This window comes from Coturnix japonica, chromosome 8, assembly GCF_054131305.1.
Source record: "Coturnix japonica strain WE chromosome 8, WE-NBRP24, whole genome shotgun sequence".
NCBI lineage: Eukaryota > Metazoa > Chordata > Aves > Galliformes > Phasianidae > Coturnix > Coturnix japonica.
This window is the reverse complement of record NC_140670.1, coordinates 30755375-30769062: the sequence shown is the minus strand read 5'-3', so window position 1 is coordinate 30769062 and position 13688 is coordinate 30755375. Positions and strand designations below refer to the sequence as shown.

Sequence of the window (13688 nt, the reverse complement as noted above, 5' to 3'; positions counted from 1 at the left end):
TACAGGGCACACTTTGATGCCTTTCTCACGCAGAGTCCTCAATTTAATGGGGATTTCTCTCCTATTAGCTGAACAGATGCTCCAAAAACCTCACTATGTTGATGCAGAAACCCTTCTTTTTTCTGAGAGAAGTATCCTTTCTGGTCCCGTGTATTATAGAAAGACCCAACGCTGATTGGTGCTTGATTATCTGCAGTTCTCTCTCAGAAGTTACAATTAACAAAACCATAGGACTCTCTCAACTAATGAATCTTCAATGCACTGCTTGGACAAACAAAATTCCTGTGTCAATCACTTCAAAACCAAGCCCCAGTTACCCGTGGTTGTAGTTTTCTGTTTACTCTTCAAATGAGAAATAATTTGTATTTATCACAGTGCTTTTCCCAGCGCGAGGGTATATTTATCCCACCAGGAAGCAGACCAACCACCATGGAAATGAATATGCAAAGCATCAGCTACATTACGGTTAAAATCCCATGAAAAGGCTTGTTGTCTTGGATATACCAAAGCACAATGTGACTCAAAATACAATATTACACCGGCTTAGCCTGTCACTGATACAAATCATTCTGCACCAAGTCAATACATACACAAAATATGAAGAAAAGAAAGTAAATAAAGGGAATTAAGCTACAAGTATGATTTGTCCAGCAGCATGGATGGCACTCAACAGCAAGTAGTCAAAAGATGCATTCTCCATGGAAAGCCCTACAGAAGCAGTCCCACTAGAATATGAGAGATGAGGACTGTACAAGAACATGAGAACGTATTACTGAGAAGCACCAAGCTGCACAAAGGACAAATGACTCCTATGGGTGAGCAGAGCCCTGGGGAAAGAAAAAAAGAAAGCCAAAATAAGAAAAAAAAAGTAATCAGAAGGAATATGGATTTCAAATATAGGTTATCAGGTTTGTCAGGCTCCCCACAGTCATCAGTTCTGTGATTGCCAACCATTAGGGGTGAATGGGTGTCAAACAATGCAGCAATCAGTATCTCTTTGGGTTTATAGAGTAAGAGACAACTGCGATGCCAGAAGCCGAGAGTCTGCAGTTAAAGGCATAGGGCCAGCAGCCAATGCTATTTCATGTACAGGATGGTGATGACCTTTAGTAATAGCCCAGAAACTGTTACCAAACCCCAGTTTCCTCCACAACAGAGACATGAAGCACAGGCACGCAATTTTCTCATGCACGTTTTCATTCCTCAACTCCTCGTTACCTGTCTACAAATCACCGTCCTCTCCAAGCAGCCTACAAGCCAATGCCAACCAACTTCACTGTCAGTTCGAGCAGCTCCAGCCAGGTTGGAGGGAACTAGAAGACCTGAAGTGACAAATATATGCGTTGTATAGTGTCTATGCAGCAAACATGCATTACAAATACAATATACCTTCCCACTTCCACTCTTCTGATGGACATCTGTTTGCTTTCCCTTCAGTGTTTTCACAAGTGGATAATAAAACTCATTAAGAAAAAACAGAGTATGTTTCAGATAAGTCTGCAGATAGCAGCTGAATACATAAAAGAATATACAGCCTCAGAGTATACTGCTAAATGAAATTTGAAAGAGTACAGTAACACGTCATTTATAGTATTAAAACATTATTGTGGCAATTACAATGTAAATAACAGAGATATTATATTAATATTAAAGCTGTAACACTAATTATAGTGCAAATAACATAAATTGACACTATATATTTAACACTAACCTGCTACAGTAGACCTGAGCATCTCCTGTCCTTTCTGCTAAGTATTCCAGGCCGCCAACTCATCCTGCACACCAACAGCTGAAGGAGCTGTTCTCTATTCATCAGTTCTCCTATAGAATACAAAGTTGGGCAAATTCATTTCAGCAGCACAGCAATAACCTACCACCGGTAGCACGCCAGTCTTTGTATTTCACAATACCGTATTCTAATATTTAGTGGTTTCCAGCTTGCTTACACAAACAACAGGACCTATATCACAGTGATCAGTCAGCAGTCCTTTATATCACACAGCACTCACACTAAGGGCTTGTACTACAAATAAGTGAAAATACTTCACGTATTGTCTTCTTCAGTGGCTTTGAAATGGCTTCAGCAACTCTTAAAATACTCTAAAAAGACAACAGATGATCAAATAAAGCACTTACATCCTGGAAATGGACAATTACTTCTGACTTTGCTTTGCTCAGCTAAATCAGACCCTACGTTTGGGCTTTTCATTTTATAGTTATCAGTGTTTCCTAGCTAGACAACTCAAAGCAGGTACCTTTCAGCAAAATACCCAACACTGGCACATTCCTGGAGTCACCTGGAGAGGCCCACAACTGCCTAAATTATAAATACGATGAGATGAAGAGGTATGGAAAAGAAAAGGGAGAAAAGGCTAAAGATGGGAATGGCATGTTCTGATTGAGTAAAACACAAAAGATTGAAGGTGAAGACAGGGTCAGACAGATTACAGGTATGGAACACTTATATGTCTTTTCCTTCTTGATTTCTAATATGAAAGGTGACCAGTAACATACCAAGTCAGTAGATGAACAAGTTGAACCAAACAAACTGCATTTTACAGTCTGAAATCACTGCTAATGGGCCAATCAAGCACAATGATTGTTACCTACTTCTGCTCACTATTGTGATGTGCCTATTTATACCAAATTATGTGAGCTTAAAAACGACTTTCAAGTCTAATATTTTCCTTGAAACATCTCTGAAGAACTTCCTTATAAAGGTTACCCAGGGAGCCATCTAGCTCCCAGAGCCACCAGTGTGCATTCATTGAGGCAATTCATGTAAAAACCCAAACTAAGGGATGGATACAGAACTGCTGATTAAAGACATCAGAACTGAGAAAATAAATTAATTACAAGTATCTTGATATGCTGCAGTTAGCCTTGTAGAGGCTCACCAAGCTTGCCAAGGGCCAGAGCAGCTGGGACATGGGCTTTTTGCGGGCAGAGGGGGTTATCTGTGGCATCTCCATCCTCAGAGAGCTTCAGAGGTGAAAAAAACAACCTTGAGCAACCTGCTTCACCTGGATGATGGGCTCTGAGCAGAAGGCTGGGCTGGGTGGCCTGGAAGTCCCTTCCAACCCACATGGGCCCACAGTTCTATAAAAGAAGCTTTTACAGCGGGAAAACTTCACAGTTTGGTATAATTGTCACCAAGAAATTCAGCTTTCAGCTAGGAATATTAAATATGCTTTTCTCTTGGTTTCATAAAATCTGACCTTTCTCAGGAAACCTGATCATTAGATGAAAACAATGAATCTGTGAGGGTGAAGGTTATTGTCTTTTGAAATAAATTCTCCATGTATTATCCGAGCTGCTTTGTTGCAAATGCACAAGCAGTCACACAGCATGGCAATAGCACCTTCACTTACAGAATTTAAGGCTGCACTGAAAGCAGCGAATAAATGATGAGTCCATTGGTGAAGACATTCAGTAATTAACAAGCAGCAGCTGTTTGTCTTATTTATTTTAGGGTACAATTGATTAAAATTGCATGCTTCATTTAAACAGAATTCTCTTGTACTTTACCAAAGAGGGAGAGAAAACTTCCTTCAAACAGAGCAGTTGTTTTCTGATTTATTGGACCTCTTCCCAGCTGAATACAAACTAAAACCTCCTGTTTTATTGCATAGGATATGTGGGCAATATCTTAAAAAACAAGAGTTGAAATACTTTGAATGTCAATCAGAAACAACAACAAAAAAAATCCAACAGGTGGAACTACAAATTATTTCAAGCTTGAATTATCCTTCCTATGCTATTTAATTCTTCCATATATACACATGCGTATGTATACACATACAGAAACACATACATAGTCTATAGGTAGATATTAGTGGAGAACAACATGTTGGTATGAAGACTTTCTGGAATTTAAACCAAGCAAAGGATTGCTATGAACTGACACAGTGCAACCTGCAATGCAACAACCCACAGCAAAACTACTCAAAGAGATTTTTGCTTTATGCTTCAAAGAAATTTAAATATGGTTAGAAAGAATCTAACGAGAGACTAAACAAGAGCTGAAGATGTCCCTGCTCACTGTAGGGTCATTGGACCAGATGGTCTTCAAAGCTCTCTTCCAACTCAAATGATTCTCTCGTTCTATAACTCTACTCATGATGAGATCTCAGTTCTTCAGTGCAGAATGCACTCAGATGCAAAGGTTGGAAAAGAAAGCTAATGAACTACGCACCAGAAATAAGGCACATGTTTTAACTAGAGCAAAATCTCTGCAACAATTTACCTAGTAGCACAGTAGCTATCCCATAGTTATTCCAGCCCAGCCACGATTAAGAATTTGTAAGGGAAATCTGTTACTTAGGCGATGCCTGGGGTCAGATGTTGCCTGTAATGATCTGGATAAAGGGTACAACTTGTGCTGTAATACTTCAAAAGTAGTTATATTACTATTTTTTAAGCAATCTCTGGTTTCATGGCAATATGCAGAATTAGAGAATTATTCTTCTGGAGAACTTGAAAATGAGTTGCCTAATTCCAAGCAGACATCACTCAAGCCTCAGAGCATTAATTATAAAAGAAAACCATTTATTATTTTCATCGCTAATGAATTTAATATTATTCTCCTGATAGCTGAACAGCTGCCACTTGCAGAAGTTTCTCTTGCTTCTATTTGTTTAACACTGCTTCCGTAGTTGGTGTCTTCTCACTGAGCACCTTCTCAACTGCATTTTTAACACTCCATAAGTATGCATTTGAGGTAAGGTTTTCATTGAGCAGCGTCTTAGACACCTGAAAAGTGATAGAAATGCTTTCTAACACAGTCCCAGGAAAGGGCACACATGTCTGTATCTTCCATTGATGGAAACATTTCTGCTGTCATCATTAAATTCTTCTTCTAAAGCATCTAAAATAGCTGCATAAAAAGTTCAGAGCTTCCTTTGCACCCGCATCCTTTGAACTTCCACCAATATACCAAAACAATTAGGGAAAAAAATAGAAGGGAAGGAAGGAGCAGAAACAAAATCAAGTAAGAGTTTATTTTTCACCTTTAAAATTATGCTGCAGAGCCCTTTAGAGACTGCTGTAATCTACACAGTAATTATAGTCCATATTAATCTGAGTATTAAATAAAATTATGTGATTTCCATCACGTCTGCTTGGAAAAACATTAAATTCTTTGAGCCTTCCTATTTTTTAAATCTGCCCAAGGAATCCTGGAGTTAAGGATGTTCTTGTAAATTAAAACCTGTACTATTCACTAGCAAGGAACACAGAGATAACAGGACAATAAGCGTAAGCTCCTTGAGTGACCTTAAATCAAACTCCATAGGACCTTCTTGGCTCACAACCAATTACTACATGACACTTAAACGTCCTCTAAAGCAGAAAAGAACATCTCATATGAACATGAAATATCCCAAATGCTTCAGAAATCAGTTTCTGCAAAGCTTTCAAAACACAACCATTCTCCTTCCAAATCACATACCCTCAAGTTCTGCACCACTGCTCCCTTACCGACGCATCTGTCAAACCTATGCTGGAACATGATGATCTTTCTCAATAGAAGCTAAGTCACAAATTAAAGCCAGAACATGCATATTACCATAGCCACCATCCCCAGTCAGGGCAGGGCACGTTCACTTCTGCTCACGCCCCTCACAGAAGGGTTCAGCTAACGAGGCAGAAGCTGTTCTTACACCATTGCAGCAGAGGTCACACTGGTACAAATAAGTAACCTCAACTTTCCTATGTATTAGACATTTTTGCATGAAAAATGGCAGTTGGACATGAAGAGACATTTGTGCATATTAATGCCTCTGTAAACGTACTTAAAGCAATAGCTGAATATTATATATCTTTGGAAAATGCCAAAGAAGAACAAACATGCCTCCTTTTAGAGGTCATCTACAAATCTGAGCACTCAGATGCTTCCAAAATGCAGAAGCAAAGAGCAGAGTAATCACAAATTCAAAGCGAAACATGGCTCACACTTCTATAAACACACATCCAAGAGGCTATACCTGCTATTCCACAAAATCGCTCCTCTGAAAGAGCTGTGTTTATTAGAAATTGTTTTAAAATAGAGATATTTTGGAATGCTTGATACAGTCATAGAGACATTTACAGACTATAAAGAAGCCAAGTGGAGAAAACATAAAAAAATGGTGGTACTAATACAGTCTGATTCTGCCACCTAGTGACAAATTCCCCCACATAAATTCTCTGAAAGACTAATCTAAAGTCAGCGCTGTATGCATGGGAAAAACAGTTGCAGTGGGCAGAAAACACCAGAGAGTCAGCCATACGGTGCCACAGGCTTCAGTCCCTCTCTATTCCTGATGAGAACAGGGGAAACAAGACTGGTTGGTAATATTTATCTAGATCTCTACCACTGGATATGCTTTAACAGCAGCAAATACTGCCCTGTAAGTAGTGCTGTGCTTTATACAAGACAACTTTCATAATTAGTATTAAGCATTATTAAAATCTGTAAAGCAATAGAAAACCTCTTGCCATTTTGACCAAGGAAATCACATTTTCCATGGACAGTGAAAGTCTCCCCACAATTTGCTGTTTGCCATTGACCAACAAGGCACACAGGAGAAAGAAGGCAATTTTCTATCTGATACTCAGCTATTCCTCCTCTTTCAGACCTCTGTCCCCCACATTCTGAGCACACTCCTCAGCCTCTGCAAGCACAGTTAAAATTTAACCCAACTTTCCAAACTGAAGCAGAACGGATGCAGTGCTGAACTCATACATTAGGGCAGGTTGAAGGATGAGTATCAGGTTTGGTTTTATCCCAAATTAGAACATAAACTGGTCACTACATTCCCCACTTACATGCAGATGTCTATGAGCTTGTACCACTGTGCAACAGAATAATGAGTGATTCTCACCATATTCAGGTGGACTGGAGCAGATCCCCACCAGCCATCACACACTGCCAGGGCTGGGACTGTTGCTCTGCTTGCATAAAACTTCATGACTTATTCAATAAAGGACACAACTGAAAGTAACCAAGAGTGTAGAAATAACTATTAAGTAAACATCGATATTCAGTAGTTCGACTGTGTGTAATTTGTAAATATAAGCAACAGCTCAGACCATGCAATGTTTTTCTGATCTCTAAAACAAGATGCTACCTTTTATGCACATACAGTGCTGTCATACTAAATTCACCTCTTGTTTCAGAGGTCCTAAAAAATTTAATTGAAGTAATTATTATGGTAATAGATACTGGATTTTATTGCCATAATCATACTGTCCTTCCGAACACACTGCAAAATGGTTCCAAAAGGTGCAGTCTGCTTCACCACTATCAAAGGAAAGAGCTTAAGTTATCCTTCTGGAAACTTTCAAAGTTAAGGTGAAATTATCTCAGTAGGAGGAACAGTTAATGAGAACATAGGAAAAATAATAAAGCAGTTATTTCACTTAATCAACACGTAAAATTGCATTTGCTTTCTTCAACAGAGGCAAACAGAAATTCAGGATCAAGAGATCACTCATTATCTAACATTTACTCTTCTGCTTGCCTCTGGAAACCGTAAGCAGGCCTGACCCCACAGGAGGGGTTACTCTGCTTTTGGAAAACAAGCTATTTCCATAATTCTTCCAACCACAGATGTCTCACAGATACATTATCAACATTTCCTGGAAGAAAATTTGGCTTGCTTGATATCAATGGCAAAACTCCCATTAAATTCAAAGGCCAAGCATTTAGTTCTGCATCTGTAATGAAGCTGACATTCACACTAAATATTATCTGTACATGCAGTAACAAGGAGCCTTGATTTGGCAGACCATAACCACACCAACCCACACGGCCTTCCTTAACCTTTTGGCTCCAATAGCGGCTGCCAGGCAAAAGCCAAAGAATGAAGTCTGACCCCGCTTCAGTTTGTAACAAAACTCCCATTGACCTGATTATGGTAAAAACATTTGCAACAGCTTGGGCAAAATGGCAGCCAAAGCAGAGAAATGGGATTTCCCAGATCTCAGCAGATGACCGCAACACAACCGCTGTTACAACAGCTCTGTAACAAAGCACAACAGTGACAGTGACCAAATGCAGCCCAGAGGCACTAAGCCAAAGCGGTGTCACATGAGTGAAGCCTCCTAATGCCAGAACAAAACAAATTTCTCTTTTCAGAGCACAGGGACCCCCGCCAGCTCCCCGTGTCTGAGCAGAGGAAAAAGCCACGTCAACAGCAGCCCAGACAAAGCTCGGCCTCAGCGCACAAGCTGCTTTCCCATCACTAGCCCCACTTCTATCATTGGCAGCATCGTGTTTAGTGGCACTGCAGAATGCATTTAACACAAAACATCTTCAATGTGCAACATTTATGTTTTTACCTCTAGTGCTGCATTCACCAGGTTTATTAAGCTGTAAGCTCTAAGCTTTTGAGAGGTAAGCAAGCACAAATAAATGAGCATTTTCAGAGTTCTCGTGAAGAAAAATCAATCACATTTGTCCTCACAAAAAAAAAGTAGGTATGAAATATTTTTATATTAAGAAGTAAATTAGATTAACATTATACACACTCTTTCCACTCTGCTTGATCTATGACTTCAGAAATCCATAACCACAGAGTAATGAATAAACCTCATAGAAAAAGGTGAGCACCTGTGGCATAAAAATGCTCAGAGAGGGGCTGACGTTTCACTGGGGAAATATAAAAACAAACCACTTCAACTGCATCCTAAAGAGGAGGCTGGAATATCTTAAAACACAGAAAATTCATTCTGAAGAGTCTTCTCTGCCTATCAGCCACCATGAGAGCAATGACCAGTCCAAAAGTTTCACACCAGCTGCCAAAAGTTGAAGAGAAAACTGAAGCCAGTCTTCAAGCAGCTGCCAGCCACACAGCTGTGCTCCTCTCTGCAAATCTCTTTGTCATCCCAAAGCATTGTTGGGTTTGAATTAAGGCAATTGGGGAAGCCTCCATAGCTCCTCCTCAGACTTCTGGGTGAAATGATGGCTCCTTTGCCCCAGCCTGATGGAATTCTGCCCACCATGTGGTCCCTTCTCTGCCCATAAGCACATTGCTGCTGCTATTTACCACAATCCATGAATGCAGGTGCCTTGCTGAATTTGTGTTTCACTGCGTTACACACCTTCTGCTCTCACTGCTCCACATCCCCTCCATATGTCCCATTTTATCTCCCCAAAAGTCATGTTTCAGGCCACGAACATATTTCAACCCTTGCATTCAAAGAAAAACACAACCTTGCCACTCCAATGTTCACAACCAGTCCCCTCCAAGAGACTTTGTCCAGCATTTCCCAGTAGTGCACAAAGCTGAATCCCCATCAAGCAGCCCTGCATCCCTCCAGCCCCACCAGGTTTGTCACCACCATCAGATGGCCTGGCCCCTGCCCAGGCTCCTCTGTTGTCATTTGGAACAAGCCGTGCTAACACTGCCTCGCTGACTCCTCATCTCAATTCAGTTCCAAGTGCAAAATACCCTTTATTCTCTTCCTGATGAATTATCTTTATTTCTTCCTCCTCCTCCTCCTGCTGTTCCAGCTCTGGAAGGCGTGAAGCCTAAAAAACGCCTGGCTGTTAGGCTAACAGCTTGAAAAGAAAATGCTAGCTTTGCTTTTTCTACAACATAAGGAGAATAGAAAGCAGATGAAGATATCCGATTACATAGAAAAACATTGATGAATTAGAATAAAATTCCATTTAGACCTCCTATCATCGGTCTTCTTAAGATGCCCTGGTGTTTAAACAACACTTACAGCCATTCTCTAAAACAGCTTAGGATAAAAAAGTACTTGCTAAAGATCAGCATAGCCACCAGCTTACATCTTATGCCAACAGTCAAACAAAGAGCAAACAAACAGCTCTGATGGCTGGCTGATAGCTCCGGGGATAATGTCCTAACACTGCTATACAGAAAGTAATGAGACAGCCAAGGGTTTTACTAAGCACACATTGGTAATACCTATAGTAAAACACAAGAACGTTATGAACTTCCTTTCTTGTTCCAAAAGTTTGTGACATTCAGCCTCTGCCTCAAACCAAGCCAGTCCTCACAGTCCCATTTTGGAGGCGACATGGGGATGGGGTGGTTCTGGCAGAGGTTTCCAACCTCCCTCATCTTCTCCTTTACCTGACTCCCAGGCACAGAAGGAAGCCTGGTTCCATACACTGATCTCATGGGACAGTGTCTACAAAAGCACACTGATTTTCTCCAGTTAAAATGGCCCACGTTGCTGATTTGGGGAGAGGAGGGAAATAAATGATTAATAAACTTCAGAATCTGTACAAGTTCTCTTTTCAAAAATAAAACATACTTCAAATGCATCTCCAAACAACCTGTATTAAGACCTGAACTCACTGTGACCCATTGGCAGCATTTATTCCCACAGCTGAGCTCAGAAAAGTGACTACATTGTACCAGAGTCTGCTGGAATGACAAAGCAGCCTCTGGCCATTAAAGACTACACAGGACAAGAGAATGTTTTCGTGGTTTGAATCTAATTCAAGTCAATAATTAACTTATTTGAGGTGGGGAGAAGAATAACAAGAAGTATCTTTCATAGCTTTACCCTAGTAAATGTGCGAAGGAAGCCTCAGAATCAAGCAAGTATTCCGTGCGCGCACGTAAACAGCAAAGTTCCAGGTCAAAAAACGTAACGTTCTCATTCAAAAACTGGGCAACCACTGAGCTAAAGGTTGGCTTTTTGGTTGCTGACTTGAAACACTTTGTTCTGAACCAATCTGTCAATATTTCAGGAGCAAAAATAATACAAAACTAATAATATTTTGCCAGCCAACAGAATCGTAAGTGGAAATTAAAACACAATAGAAGAGTGACTCAGAACTATTGGACAGGAGGGAGATGCTCTATTTTAGTTTTACAGTGTACTCCATAAACAACGTAATACAGTTACAGCATAAGCAAGGTTAAACGCTGCTGCCAGTAGGCCAACAGAAATACTAACACACACTTCCAATGAGAGGGATCTTTTTCCACATTTACTTGCTGCCTGTTGGCCAAGCACCGAACTTTCATATTCATATGAGCATAAAAAGCAACAAAAAAAATATTCCTGCAGAGACTATTAAAGTGTCATTTTTAGTAATAGGACTCCATAAATCACAGTGATGTCCTCAATTCCAGGATCTATGAGTGCTTGGCACTGCTCCCCCTGCAATCAAATCCAGAGGGTTTGCGCGTACAGGTTCCACATGTGTTGTATACAAGGACACTCATCCTGTCCTGCCCCATTTTATCATGGAAAAGCTCTGAAATGGGGACTTAATATCATCTAAAATTTAATCTGAAGCCCCGTATTTAAATGATATTTTTGGGAAAGAAGTCACCTCCTTAAACTTTCATTACTGTTGTAAACTACTGCTGCCAAAACCAGGGAAGAAAAATGGAAGAAAGAAAGAGCATCATATTACCACTGATACTACTAATTTATATCGTTTATGTGCAGAAAATCCTCCTCCTCTCAAAGATTTAATGGGAGAGCTCTGAAGAGTCCCCATATTAGCACGGCTTTGTTAAGGACAAAGAATATGTAACATGGTATTTGCTGCTCTGCTACAACACGTTATCATAAGCACTGAACACAACGTGTAATTTAAACCAATAGCAAAGTTCTTATTGCTGTATTTGACAGCAGCTCATCCCCCCATTTACTGCAAGCACTCATCTGCAGCGGGCATCCCTGTTATTTATTATAATTAACTAAATCCCACCTTATTATGTTAAAAAGTACATCTGACAAATCCCAAAGGGCCTGCTAGAATTGCATGAAGGTTAGAAAAGCTCTCAAAGGTCTCCAAGCCCAACCCCAGCCCATCCCAACATACCTGCTGCTCAAGGCCTTCAATGCCAAATCTCTGCTGGTCTGGAACATCTCTAGGGACGGTGACCTCACCATTCCCTGGGCAGACTGTGCCAATAAAGATGGAATGGCAGCAATCTGAGGAGACAAACAAGAAGCCCTCTCAGAAAACAGTGCAACACTATGAGGAAGAAAACACCTCATCCAACAGCAAAGCCAAAGCCAGGAGCACACATGGTGTCCCTCATGACACATGAAGTGGACCTACAGGAGACACACAATGAGAAGGTTCAGAGCAGGTGACACAGAAGGACAACAGGGAGCAAGACAGGGCAGGTGGGCATCCTGAGGTCACTGTGAAGGACTAGAAATGCAAGTTGAGAGACTTGCTCTGGATTAACATGGCTGAGTTGCAGCAACAAGGCACACTGAGCAGCAAAGAGCTGCTGCTTGGATGCCTGTATGAACAAAGGCAATGCTCAATCACGCTCCCAGCCCAGCCCTTGGCTGTGTTCTTTGGCCTCCTCAGTTGCCAGGGATGCTGGCTGCAGAGAGCTGCTGGGCTGGTGCTTCACGACGAGGCTCAAAGTGTACCATTGGTACCTGGCTGCAGATCAGGATAAAGCTTGTCCACAGCCCATTTCAGCACAGACAAATCATTTAAATCAGTTACCAACATGTTCTACTGCAACCTGCACAATCATGACAAGAACGTTAGTTTTGCTGTATCTGGGTTCCAAATAGCACAAATTCTTTCTGACTTGGTAACCTACTTAAGCTTTTTCCCTTCCATTGAAGGTATGAAAAAGTAAAAACAACAACAAAACAAAGCTTGAGGTACATTAAGAAATTCAAACTTGTTCAATCATAGCAAAGACTGGCACGGGTTGCAAGTGACTGCAGTGATCATTTAGCCTCATCACCAGTGAGCAAAGAATAATTGCCCTCCTACATTTTGAAAGCAACAGACCTATGCTGCAGCTGCAGAAGTTAAAGAGAACAAGCTTCTACTGCACGTGAGAAAATGAGTAGCAAAGAATGCAGGATAGTAGCAATTCACCTCTTTGAGTTATGTCATTTAAGCTGGGTTTTGAGGAGAAACAGCCTCAAAAAACACCCTGTTAGTTCCTGCAGAACATTTATGTGCTATTGACCGATTTCAACCACATTTGGGAGAGGCAGAGATCTCAACAGTAGCAAGCTCACAAGGTTTTCATGCAATTAAACAGGGAAGGAAGTAACAGAAAATCAGATACATCATCAAGTGCCCAGGGACTCACCAAGGTCACAGCAGGAAGAGAAGCTCCATCCCCAGCTGAACATGAACCTAACTCAGTGTCACCAAGCATGAAATGTAGACCTCCTGTCACCTCCATGAGGATGGCCATCAATCAGCAGTGTCCCCACGGATGGCTCACCTGAGGCACGTTGTGCAGCACAGATCAATCACCCGTCCCTCTGCCTTCCAGGGCTGTTCCTCCAGCTTGCATTTGGCTTTCGCCCCCCACACTGGGCAGTCAGTCAGCCTTCACTGCCAGCCACGCTGAGTGCCAGCAACAGCCTACACTGGGAGCAGCACGTAACTCATCTCACTCATATTGAGCTATTCCGGATGCTGAACAAAGGTATTTTCTCCTACTTTGTTGGTTCTCTATGCTGCTATAGTGAAAGCAGCATCAGCAGCGCTGCATCCCAAAACAATGAGACAAAAATCAGTTAAAATAATAATAACAACAACTTTTTATTATAGTACTTAATACAGAGAAACCTTGATACAGGAAAAGAATTAGAGCATTGTGCTCATAGTGTGCCTGCCAAGGCATTATCAACATGTCGTTCAACAAAAGGCTTTCCTCTGCAAATAGAAAAATTGTTTAATATTTGTGTCATGGGGCAGACAGTCAAGATTAGGA

The 13688-nt window shown here is 41.0% G+C and overlaps 1 long non-coding RNA gene across 1 annotated transcript; it reads right to left on the bottom strand.

The window, feature by feature from the left end:
• Positions 1–898: 898 nt before the first annotated feature.
• On the bottom strand, positions 899–11907 carry LOC107316251 (uncharacterized). Its single transcript, XR_014948817.1, has 3 exons — positions 11801–11907; positions 1712–1821; positions 899–1322 (listed from the first exon to the last, which is right to left on the bottom strand). It is a non-coding gene; the product is annotated as an uncharacterized LOC107316251 (long non-coding RNA).
• Positions 11908–13688: the final 1781 nt, after the last annotated feature.